Here is a 14294-nt window from a genome sequence, read left to right as displayed (position 1 = left end):
TTCCTGAATCAGATCACTCCCTTCCAAGGAAAGACCTTCAGGAGCACAAAATCACCGACCTGGAACTCAAGTTCGGACCGGCGTCTGTCCGCATAACTCTTCTGTCGACTCTGAGCAGTCAGTAGCCTCTGCCTGACCTGCTGGATTTGCTCTGTCGTCTGAAGCACTATCTCCGTATTGCCCATAACACGCTACCCGACTTCTCCCCAGCAAATGGGGGTTCGACACTTCCTCCCGTAAAACAGCTCAAAGGGTGGCATACCGATGCTCGAATGATGGTTGTTGTTGTAAGAAAACTCGGCCAACGGCAAATACGTATCCCAACTTCCCCTAAAATCCAATACACATGCTCGGAGCATGTCCTCGAGGGTCTGAATCGTCCGCTCACTCTGTCCGTCTGTCTGGGGGTGATATGCGGTACTAAAATGCAGCCTAGTACCCAGCTCCTCGTGGAACTTCTTCCAGAACCTGGAAGTGAAACGCACGTCCCGGTCGGAGACAATCGAGATCGGTACCCCATGCCGAGATACCACTTCCCTCACGTTTATCTCAACTAACTTCTCCGCGGAAGAACTCTCACTGATGGCAAGGAAGTGAGCGCTCTTCGTCAACCTATCCACAATCACCCAAATTGCATCAACTCCTCGAGCAGTCCTTGGCAGTTTAGTGATAAAATCCATGGTGATCTGTTCCCACTTCCATTCGGGAACCTCCAATGGCTGCAACTTACCATGCGGCCTCTGATGCTCGGCCTTAACCTTACGGCAGGTTAAGCACCTCTCGATGAACCACGCAACGTCTCTCTGCATACAGGGCCACCAATACTCCTTCCTCAAATCCAAATACATCTTAGTGGCCCCGGTAAGGATTGAGAGTTTCGACCGATGAGCCTCTTCCATCAAAATTGTACGCGTACCTCCCACGAACGGTACCCAAATACGCCCCTGAAAAGTCATAAGCCCCCAACCATAAATAACGAACTCTGATACCAATCCAACAACTCGCTCTTGCTTCTGGTTTTCCGACCTCACTGCCTCAGCCTGTGCTCCTCGAATGGTGTACAACACCGGAGTCATCACGGTCAAACGCAAACATACACCTTGCAACGGGGCACTCTCCGCCCGACGACTCAGGGCGTCGGCTACCACATTAGCCTTGCCCGGATGGTACAGGATCTCACAATCATAATCGTTAACCACATCCAACCACCTCCTTTGCCGCATATTTAGGTTGGGTTGATCCATCAAATACTTTAGACTCTTATGGTCCGTGTATATCGTACACTGAACCCCATATAAATAATGGTGCCAAATCTTGAGGGCGAACACCACTGCCCCCAACTCTAGGTCATGGGTGGCATACCTCGACTCGTGAGGCTTCAACTGCCTCGATGCATATGCTATCACATGCCCTCTTTGCATCAGTACCGCTCCCAATCCCAAAATCGATGCATCGCAGTATACAACAAAATCCTCCATTCCCTCCGAAAGGTCTAACATCGTGGCCTCGCATAACCTTTGGCAAAGTGTCTCAAAGGAAGCCTGCTTCTCAGGACCCCATGAAAAAGCAACACCCTTCCGGGTCAACTTAGTGAGTGGCACTGCGATCTTGGAGAAATCCCTGATAAATCTCCGATAATAACCGGCCAACCCTAGACAACTCCTGATCTCGGAGGGTGACCTTGGCACTTCCCAACTCAGAAATGCCTCTACTTTGGCTGGATCGACCAATATCCCATCCTGGTTAAAAAGATGTCCAAGGAACTGGACCTCTCGCAACCAGAAGTCACACTTGGAGAATTTGGCATAAAGCCTCTCCGATCTCAGAACTCCAAGGATCTCCCTCAAATGCTCTTCATGCTGCTCCCTAGATCTCGAATATACAAAAATGTCATTAATAAATACGATCACCGACCGATCCAACATCGGTCTGCATACCCGATTCATCAGATCCATAAACACTGCCGGAGCATTGGTGAGCCCAAAAGGCATCACCACAAACTTATAATGCCCATAACGCATACTAAACGCTGTCTTCTGGACGTCCTCATCTAGTACCCTAACCTGATGGTATCCAGACCTCAAATCGATCTTGGAGAACCAAGATGCTCCCTGCAACTGGTCGAACAAATCATCGATCCTCGGCAACGGGTAACGGTTCTTGACCGTCAGCTTGTTCAACTCTCGGTAATCAATACACATACGATGTGAACCATCCTTCTTCTTTACAAACAGAATGGGCGCTCCCCATGGCGAGCTACTCAGCCGAATAAACCCTTTCCCCAGCAGCTCCTGAAGCTGTGAGGATAGCTCTTGCATCTTTGGAGGTGCAAGACGATAAGGCACCTTAGCAATAGGCGTGACCCCGGGACCAAATCAATACCGAACTCTACTTGCCTCACGGGAGGCACCCCCGACAACTCCTCTGGAAAAACATTTGGAAACTCACGCACTATAGGAACCTCCACCACCGACCTCAGCCTCCCGGAATCAACCCGTGTATCTGACACGTACGCCACAAAACCCTTACAGCCCTGCTGTAAACACTGCCTCACCCTAGCGGCCGAACAAAATGCTGATCCAGAACGGGTACCCTCGCTGTACACTGTAAGAACTCCCCCACTAGGGTCTCGTATGGTCACTAGCTGTCGCTCGCAGTCGATAACCGCACCGAACTTGCTCAACCAGTCCATGCCCACGATGACACAAACATCCCCCATGGCAATAGGAACCAAATCAATCGGGAACTCAACACCGAAAATCTCGAGTACGCAGCCACGGATCACCTCCGTGCCATATATCGCCTTTTCGTCAGCTATAGAAACTCTTAGAGGCCGACTCAGCGCCTCGTGACTAATACTAATGTGCTGACTAAAAGCCAAAGATACAAAGGACCGACTTGCACCCGAGTCAAATAATACCAAGGCAGGTACAGAATTCACAAGAAAAGTACCTACGCATAACATAATATAAGCATAATATTTCAACATGATAATAAATACACGAAAGAATACATACCAGCCACAACATCGGGCGCTACGTGGACCTCTTCCGTGGTCAACTTAAATGCTCTCCCACGTGCCCTCGGTGCCTCGGCCTTCACTGGCCCACTCCCGGTAGCTCTGATGGCGGCAGGGGCAGATCCCTGAGGTGCTCCCTGAGCTGATCCCCGCAACTGCGGACACTCCGCCTTCCGGTGTCCGGTCTGGTTGCAGTGAAAACATACTGCAAACCCCTTGGGGCAGTCCTTGGCCATATACCCCTCCTTGCCATATTTGTAGCAAGATCCCGCTCTGCACACTACATCATGACCCTTGCCGCACTTTCCACAAGTGCGGACCTTCTGGCTCCCTGATTTGGGATCAGTGGGCTTGGCCCGCTTGGCTGCCGGCTGGAATTGTACCGGTCACCGATCCCTACCATGAGACTCAGCCTCCTCCCTAGCCTGGGTCTCCAGCTCAATCTCCCTCTTCCGGGCATTTGCCTGAAGCTCGGCAAATGTCCGGTATGAGGAGTTCGCCACGAACTCCCGAACGTCTCGTCTCAAAATACTCAAATATCGACTCATACGTGCCTGCTCAGTGGACACGTGCTCAGGGCAGAACATCGCCCTCTCGTGAAACATCCTGGTGATCACTGTAACAGACTCAGTACCCTGCTTGAGGGTCAGAAACTCCTGGGCCAACCGCTCCCGCTCCACCTGGGGCACATACTCATCTCGGAACATGGCAGTGAACCTCTCCCAGGTCACTGTCGCAAGATCAGCAGGCGAAAAGTGTGCTCTGACAAACTTCCACCAGTCCTTCGTTCCCAAGCGAAGCTGGTTCAGCGCGAACCGTACTCTCAGATGCTCAGGAGATGAGCAAGTGAAGAAACACCCCTCTATGTCAGAAATCCATCTCATGGCCGCCACCGGGTCCTGGGTCCCATCAAACTCCGGTGGTTTCGTGTTGCTGAACTCCCGGAACAGCAACGTGTCACCACCCTGCGGCCTAGCAGTAGCAACAACTGCAGTGGCCGCCGCAACCGCAGCCTCAGAAAGAGCGGCATAACGCTCGTCGAAAGTCTCGATCAACACGGTCTTAATAGACCCGAACATCTCTGGTATCTCTGCTCTGATGACTGCAACCACCTCCTCATGAATTATCTGTCGGATCTCCTCATCACTAGCCCTGACACCCTTCGGCATATGATGTGTCCTCACCATGATCAACCTCTGAAATACAACATACGATAAATTAGAATCCGCTCGAGCATACTCACACTCGACAACCCATCCCTCCTTGATTCTTGGTATTCCAAAGATTCTTATTTGGACCGTGCACTGCCCCGGTGCTTTCAGTAGTACGGGCCCAATACTACTGTCCACACCGTCTCAGTGCACAACCCAAATCCTCCTCTTCGGATCCCAATTTCCAAGTACTCTATCATTCTCTAACATATCTCTCATAAGCTCCTCGCTGCTACCTATTTGCTCTCAAGCATCTCATAGCAGCTCACATCTCCCTAGGCTAAGGCATCACAAATCAGGGCACTCTAGTCCTAATAAGAATGCCTAGCCTACTCTAACAAGAGAATACACCATAAACATATAATATAAGGGTATTTTGGGAAATCACCGTTCGGGCGCTGACTGATCGTACGCACGTTTCTTCCTTGAATTTCTCTAAAAATCTTTTACTCTTAGAAAAGTTAAATTTTCTTTTGAAAATATTTTTCCGAACCCTCAGTTTGAGTTCAAACACTCCCGAAGGTGTACCCGAATCCCTCAAACCAAGGCTCTGATACCAAATTGTAACACCGTAAATTTCAAACAATTTTTTTTTTCAATTTTTCGTAAAACATAATTCATTTAATATTCATAAAACAACCATATTAATTATCCAATTCAAGTAAGTACAAAATCCCAAGATCACAAATGTATAACTCCGTGTGTGAGTGTACGGATCAAGCCGGCGCCTTCCCGTGATCGCCACTAGTACCTGAAACAATAACATCAAACACTGTAAGCACAAAGCTTAGTGAGTTCCCTAAAATACCATACATAACACGTATTAGCCACTCGAGGCTATAACTCTGTGGGTCCGTGCACCCAAACTCTGTGAACCCTCAGGTTGTAACTCTGTAAACATGCACAGCATAAATCACATAGAAATAATGCAGTACAACACATAACATACATAGCATACAAACACTCTATCACATAACTCCGGTTACCTACTCAAGGTAAAGTATAGTGAGAAGACTCACCTCGCGTATCGGTAAGTCGTGAATCCTGAAATCACTAGTGCTCGATCCCCCGAGCTAAAGTCCTCCTATATCACAATACATCTCTAATTAACACTTTCCCAACTAAGGTTGACTACTCTTTAACAAGTCAACTTAGGTCAACGGTCAATGGTCAACTTTGACCGGACTCGGCGAGTGCACAATAGCGACTCGGCGAGTCTGAGAGTATACACTGATTTCCATGAAATCCTCCCTTGACACGTCGAGTAACCTCCTAACTCAACGAGTTCCATCTGGCATGAGTTGTGGGGCCACCACGACTCAACTCGCCGAGTCTCAAGAACAACTCGGCGAGTCCATCTTGACTCAGTCCACCTGTCCACTCAGACTTCCCCCTGACTCACTGAGTCAACCCTTCCCAACTCGGCAAGACCACTCGCAGTGTGGTCGGGCAACATTCATACTACTCGCCGAGTCTGTTCTTCGGACTCGGCGAGTCCATGCCATGCAATGACTCAAACTTGCTCATAAGGTCAGATCCAGTCCATTAACCCATAGATCCAGTCCTTCCAAGCATATTTAGCACGTAAAGTCACTATCTTGATGCACATACAATCTCTATATGACCATAAATGAAGTTTTTGTATCAAATACTACAACCCAAGGTCATAAACTCCATTGCTAAACATAAAGCTTGAAGAATGAGGCTCTCTGGACCTCTATGGATCCAGATCCAGAGCCTCAACACAAGAAGGGAACTATTTGGCATCAAATCATCCCATAAATGTCCATAAGAAACCCTAGATCCCATTATTCATCACAAAACAGAAAGTAATCCGAAATCATACCTCTAGATTGATGATCTAAGCTTCAAATCCACAGAATAGCAACCTCCTTTGCTTCCTCTTGCTTGGAATCTTCTCCTTCTTTGCTAAATGACACACACAAGGGTCAAGAATGCTTCCTTTCTCTCTCAAAACGTTCAAGCACACAAGGGTTTCTCTCCAGGGGTTGGGTGAGCACAAATGGCGGACATAAGGCCCTTTAAATAGGCCGCAAACCCCAGAAATTAGGGTTTCACCACACAGCGTGGACTCGCCGAGTCCAATCTTGGACTCGTCGAGTCCGGACCCAAACCCGTGCCCAAATCCGCGATCCTACTCGGCGAGTCTAGGCTCCAACTCACCGAGTCCACTCACAATTCCATAAATAAATCCAAAATAAATACCTGAAAATTCCGGGCTGTTACAACAAAATGTAACTAGTTTTATACCCACCAAGGATCATTTTGTAAGAACTATAAAGATTAAACATAACCAAAGAATAAGAAAGTATAAGAACCTTTGAAGACTTTGGTTCCTTTTAGACATTAGGAAGTTGATGAAGATGGATTTAAAACTCCAAGTAGAAGTTCTATGTAATGTATCCACCAATCAAGATTTGAACCACCATAATATGTTAGTAAAGACTTGTATAAATGTTGTTCTTAAGCTTTAAGACATATTCCAAAATATGCTTAAAGAGAAGCAACATATGAATCCTTTATTCTTACACCTTTTGGAAGAACAAAGGAGAGGGTGAGAGGGAGGGAGAACCACAAAATTGGGTGTCCCAAATGAGAGAAAAAAGTGAATGAAAAAACTAGTTCTTTCATCGCTTATGCCTTACTTTTTATCCCAACACATAATACAAAAGGAGGACATAAAATAATAGAAGCATAACGCTTTCTTACAATCATGACATGAGGTAATAAACAATTCAAAATGTATGTCTAACACCATTATTCCATATAAGTCAAAAGAGACAAATAAAATGTTATTTACTTTATTCAACTAGCTAGTTACATATGTTAACTTTAATTTTATGGTTACTCAAAATGTTCAAAAAATTGTACATAACTTATAAATTCATACTATATGAATTATTACTAGTTTTTGTATTATTATTATTATTATTATTATTATTATTATTATTATTATTATTTCTAGAAATAATAATTCCTGATATGCTAGAAAAATATTATTTTCATAAAATAATGTTTTTCCAATTAAATAAACGTGTTGATATATTTATTAATAATCAAATGATAAAACTGCAAATTTGATCCCTATGGTTTGCAAAAAAACTTTGGATAGGGTCTAAAAAAATTTCAACTTGCATAGAAGGTCCAAAATCAAAACATTTTTGTGATTTTAGTCCAAAAAAACTTGAAAAGATGATTATACCCTTTTATTTTCTTTTTTGTAATTTTTATAACTATTGTAATACTATTTTCATTAAATAATAAAGAAAAAAGAAAAAAATATCCCCACCCCTCACCGTTCTCTTTCTCTCTCTCTCCCTCTCTCTCTCTCTCTCATACATACACACGATTTTTTCTATCCAGATCTTCTTCCCCACCCTTCATCTTCAACCTATCTTGCTTATCTTCCACAAATCAGAGACATGACATCATAAATACTTCACTTCTTGTAGAATTTTCAATCTGTTCACCTCACGCTTCTTCCCCTTGTGTTTCTTCACCTCGATTTTATTCTATGAGATCGACTAAGATCAAATCAGTGATTCCAACTCTAATGGTATGCATCAGGGGAAACTCCGATTAGGGTCGATGAGGGTTCCCTGTCCACGTTTAGAGGAGAACAATAGTAGGAATTTCATTGTCCGATTTTAGAGGAGGTGGATTTGATAGCATGTTCGGTGGAACCCCGTCTCGCAAATCCCTCTTTCACTGTCGCTAATCCACATTTGTACTTCAATGTTTTACTTTCAACTCCATGTCTGTTGTATTATTTATCTGGTTCTCCCTTATCTTACCGAAAACTGATTTGCAAGTATGATTTGTAGGTTTCATCATCTCTTCGTAATTCAATTTCGATAACAATCTGGACCGAATTTCAGGACTTGAATTCTCCTCTCCTTAATTCTAATTCCCCTTATCCAATTCTGATTCCGACCTCTTCATCAATTCTTCTATTTTCTTCTTCTTCTTTTCCACCAAAGCTTTCTATACCTTTCCCAAAGCCAATATTGTTGCCGCTGCTGGTAGTGAAATGTTCACAACATTCACCGTCGGAAAATTCCACCAATTCCCATCATCGCCATTCTTCAATGCCCTCACTCCATTCCTCATTCTGAAATCAAAATTAAACTCCAAATTACCACCAAATCTGAGCCCCGTTGGGTACCCATAACAAGTTTTAGAATTTAGAGAAAAATTATTAGATGAATTGTAGTTTTGGATCATGGAGTTCGAGCTCCCCATTATATATATATATATATATATATATATATATATATATATATATATATATATATATATAGAGAGAGAGAGAGAGAGAGAGAGAGATGTGGGGTGGGTGGGAGTGGAAGTGGAGGATAAGTTTTTCTTTCTTTTTATTTTTAAAGTAAAAAATACAAAAAGAAGTATTATAATAATATTAGAATAATTATAGAAAATACAAAAAGAAAACAAAAAAGCATAACCATCTTTTTCAAGTTTTTGACCAAAATCATAGGAAGTTTTTGATTTCATACTTTTCATACAAATTGAAAACTTTTTGGATCTTATTCAAAAAATTTCGCAAACCACAAGGACCAGTTTTACAGTTTTGTCATGCGTCATGCTCTCCCTTACCGTGCATACCATCATCATGGGAGGCTTGTTTCATGCAATTTTGGCGAAGGGTATATTAGCCACTTCTTCCGTTGAGGGAAAAGTTTTATTTATTTATTTATTTTTTATTTTTTAGGTTATTTTTGCAATTTTATTGCATCAAAATACGTTTTAGACAAATAGTTATTAATTATAAGCAAATTTTATCCTAAGAACGAACCGAATCTTCATGGAGTTATCTTATCTTTAAATTGACTCGAATATTTTTAGAATAAGCTTTATCAAGTTTGAATATAATACGACTTATGATAATTTGATTCAAAATTATATCCGTATTTTAAAGACATGCATATATGTAAATGGGATTCTACGTATATAATTAAAGTTCCAAACTCATTGAATCTTTTACTGATTTATTTAATTTCATACTCAAGTTAGTTCAAGTCGAAACTAAAGTTTTTAATTTATGATAACTGGTAACTCAAGCCTTCACTTTAAAACTTCATCAGATTATCAAATAAGTTTGAACATAATCATGAACTATGTAGGCAAACTCGATCTGATTGTGGTCGTTTGTAACTTTAGCCGAAATAAGAAAGTCACTGTTTACGGGGTGAGTGTACTTCATTGAGTCATAACACATGATTTGCTTCATCACATGATTGTTTGAAGAAACAGTGTCGTTACTAAGAGAAACGGGCCCAAGTATTAAAAGCGGACTATGTCTTTTTCCCAAACGGACAATTTTACCCTTCTTCCATTTCTTCCATACTGCATCTGACCGAATTTGTCCTTGTTCTGAAAGTCCACTCTTTCATAAATATCAGCCAATGAGAATGAGGACGCGTGTCACATGGGCCCCCGTTTCGACAAATCTAATTACTGTATCTCTTGTCATCGTTCCAGAAGACTCACTGCATGTCTTCATACCAAGTGAGACTCCTTTTGGATCTTGTATCCACTTAAATATACAGTTATCGTTCAAAGTTTTATACTTTATCAAAATTATCATAGATGTTTTTTATAGTAAGATTTAGGTTTAATTGATTAATATAAGAATCATTATATCGCGTTTATGTACAAAAACGGGTATAAATTGATATCATACAGCAACTGAACTCCAACTTATATGAATCTGATGCAACTTTTACTTTCTGTCGATCATCATTTAGTTGATAATGGTATCCATATATTTTTGGTGTTATAAATGATAATATATATTCAGGTCATTGATGACCTACAAATTCAATAGTCTGAAGCATATATTATGCTAACATTGCACAAAAAAGATGATACGTAAGAGTTATTTTTATATAGACTGAGTTATTTCATATGACCCAGTCACATCATGTATCAAGAATCTCAGAATAGAAACTTAGGAGAGTTAGATAGTGGATTTTACCTGAAGTAGAGTCAAACTTATTGACTTTAACACCCTTAGGTAAATTGGCAGCTTCGCAACCAATGCTCATTCCTTTGACAATGGACTCTTGATAATGGGACTATCTCATACTTAGCCTCTTTCTTTACCATTTGGTCAACCGTGTTGACTATGGCTGATCCCTTTCCATTGGGACGAAAGAGCTTTACTGGATATCCAATGTCATTATTGTCAATGTCCATAAAGTTTTAGGAAGTTATCTTAGCAAATAGATAAGATCATTAAGGGTCTTGTCATAGTCTGTTTCATAGGAGTCCCAAAGGAGCTCACTATGTGACTTAGAAAGTGATTGAACCACCATCTTTCTCAAGACTTTGACACCCAACTCTCCCGGCTTGTCAATATGTGACTACATCTCTAAGATGTGATCACACCTAGACCTTGCCTTGCCAATAGGGCTTGAGTGACCTTGAACTTGTGGGTTAGGGAGAATAATTGGAGGAGGTGAAAGAAGTATGATTTCCATGGGACATCATCTTCATTTAGGAAAACTTGTTTCAAGAGATTTAGGATTATCATAAATGTCTAAACCAGACATCTTTTGGGAGATATTCAAGATAGTTGATTTAAAGTCCTTAATATAACACCCAATATGAAATATTAAGGCTAGGACCCATCACAATACTTATATAACTTGGAACAGGGATGCCGTAATCCAAGCTATAATAATATTTAAAGGTCGGTGAATGAAGATTCACCAATTTCCACCAAGATAAACGAAATGTATTATTAGGTTTTAATTGGTTTTGAAACTCCTAGATCTTTGAAATTCATTGAACTGTTCAATGGAATGTTTCAATCTCGAGTGTGCCTTTCAGGTTTTGTGACTGGGATGCCGAGGATCACAAAACAAGGTGTGAAGTAACCATGCAAATTACTTGGTACCCTTAAGTGTTTACCCCTCAATCGGTGTGCCGGTTAACCACACACGCTCCATCGATACTGTGATAAACATTAAGTTACCCTTTGCCTACCTTGTTGAATACGAGTTAGTGTGCCAGTTAACCACACACACTCCACTAATCGACATAAACAAAGTGCAAAGTGTAATTTCATGGATTAGCACCTTATTCACATTTTCCCAAGTAACTAAGATTGAGTATTTATAAAAGGTTTAGTTACTTAGTATTTATCATTAATACTTTTAATGAAGGGATAATTATAGTCTTTGTCCTACCCGTTCGGCTAACGACCCTCCACTAATAAAGAAAGCGGTGGGTGAGAGTGGACACCCATTAAACTGCAATTTTATAGGCAGTAACCTTATACCCCCTTATAGACCAGCTTCGTGAATGAGGCCTACTAATGGTAAGACTGACTTTACTCTTATACATATATATATATATATATATATATATATATATATATATATATATATATACTTTATATATATATATATATATATATATATATATATATATATATTATTAACTTATAATATTATAAAGTGTAAGGGTTGAATTTTAACTCTTTAAAATTCTAAGGGCTTAACTTGGAATTAAAGTATTCATAAGAGAAAACTTTTTCAAATTCCAAAACTTAAGGGCAAGTTTTGAAAATATTCAAAACTAATTAATTCCATAACTTATGAGTTTAAAGTAGTTTTAATCCAAAAACTCTTCAAGTTCCATAACTTGAGAACAAGTTATGGAAGACTTTAAACCAATAAAAGAATTAACTTATCTTTATTTTATAACTTATGCAATTAATTAAGGTTACACTTTTTATTTATTTATTATTTAATGAAGAGACTCTTGAACCTCTATAAGTTGAGGACAAGTTTTGGAGTCATAAAGCCATTTAATTAGAACTAGACTATTCATTTTGTAACCTTTGCCAACTTTTATGAGTTTTATGATTCTTAAATGTGACTTTTCATATAACTTGAGGACAAGTTACAAAAACACACTTTGGAATCAACTCTTAGATTAAAATGGATTGAAATCCACTATTTCACACAACTTTTTCTATTAATATAAGAACAAGATAATTCAAATCATCAATCTTCAAGAAATTAGCATAAACATACAAACTAATACAAATCTTGAAATTATGACAATTATCTTAGAAAGTGGATTAACATGAACATTACCACATCAAAAATAAGTTTATAAGTCCAAAAACATCTTAAGGTAATGTTCCTAGTCCAATTCCAGCCAAAAAAGTCGAATATATGTTGTATGGGGGTCCAACTCGTCGAGTGCACGAACCAACTCGGCGAGTTGGATGCATTTTGCCTTGGGCTCGACGAGTTTGCTGGGCAGACATCATCAGAACTCGATTTTTCATCTACTTTTGCAAGTATAACAAGAAAACAAGCCTAGGCTCTGATACCACTATTGGGTTTTGAGCATTATAACACTCCTAAGTGTACATGCAACCCTAAATACCTTGGATCTATGTTTTCTCTATTATACATGCAATTATGAACATCCAAGGTATTATCCTAATCTAGCATACAAAACAATGAATATAACAAGATAGAATACATACCTCTTTGATGTAAAATGTCTTCATGAAGCTTGAGTGCTTAGTGCCTCAAGTGTGACACCTCAAATGGTTCATACAACACCAAATGCACTTGGAATGCCTTGAGAGAAATCCACAACTCATGAAATCGGCTAGCCCTTCTTGTACACAGACTAGTGGCCGATTTTGGTGAATAATATGATGCTTATATAGCGTGTTACAATTAGGGTTACACCATGTAAACCCTAATTGTCATGACCTTTCATTTCCATGACCCATGGGTTATAACCTCCATGGAGCATCCATGAAGCATCCTATGGGTTTAACCCAACTTGATTATCCATGGAGCTTTGGCCCACTATATAAGTTATGGATGATTTGCACAATCAACCCATATGTTTAATTAGTCTTCTTTTGATCACATAATTAATTCTAAATTAATTCTTAATCAATACTAATTAAATATTATTATTCTTATTATTAATATACTAGAACTTATAATATATTAATAACCATAAGTGTCTTATTTCTCTCATTTAGTCTATCCAAGTGCATGATGCCATGCAACCCTAATGGACCATGCCGGGTCGGGTCAAGTCTTACCAATTATAGTTATGGACTTAGACATTAATCCAACACCATTACCAAAAACTGGCCCAAAATACCCTATTCATAAAGTCCAGCAAATGCCTAAATCCAAATGGCCCAAAGGCGATCCAAATCCCGAAGCCCAATTATAAAAGCCCAACAGGGGGAGTACGCTCAGCGTACTCCTCTGGTACGCGGGGCGTACTCCGTCTCATGTTGACTAAAAGACAGGACCATTGACTTGGTACACGGGGCATACTGCTCTCTACGCGGGGTGTACACGAGTTTTGCCAAAAACTCTAATAAGTGCTTAATGGCTTAAGCACTTAAGCCCAAATTCCAGACCCATCGACCAAATGTGTCATAGAACCATAAAGTCTCAATCTTTAAGACTTTAGACGTCCATAAAGTTCTTAATACATGGTCTTATTCTATTAATACCTTCATACTCCTTGCATGAGGCACATTCAATTATTGGGACATCATTTTTATCACTTAGGATCTCTTCAAGTGTCTGGAAGCACAACTTATCTCATCCAAATCATCACATGCATCAACTTGGGACTTCTTGGGACAAGAATGGTTCCATAAAGCTAACATGGAAAAATCTACACCCTACAAGCAAAAATGTTGGAGCTTTTTACCTTCTGGAGCTTCTAGGACACAATGGAACTTCAAATCTACAAGCTTTCTTCACTTATCCAACACCTTGATGCAATATCTTCTTCTTCAACTTCTCTAAATACACACTTTTAGCTCACACACTCAAGAGAAGGGCTAGGGTTTGGGAAAAATAGCTCAAAACTGTGGAGGTTGAGAAAAGGTAGGGTTATGAGCTCATAAGGATGTTTATATAGCACCCAAAACCTAAATATTAAGGTTTCCATCAGTCGTGAGTACGCCCAGCGTACACAAGTGTACGCCCAGTGTACTAGGGCGCGCTTAGTATGCC

This window comes from Lactuca saligna, chromosome 2 (genome assembly GCF_052625555.1).
Source record: "Lactuca saligna cultivar CGN05327 chromosome 2, ASM5262555v1, whole genome shotgun sequence".
NCBI classification, from domain to species: domain Eukaryota; kingdom Viridiplantae; phylum Streptophyta; class Magnoliopsida; order Asterales; family Asteraceae; genus Lactuca; species Lactuca saligna.
This window is presented reverse-complemented; position numbering follows the sequence as displayed.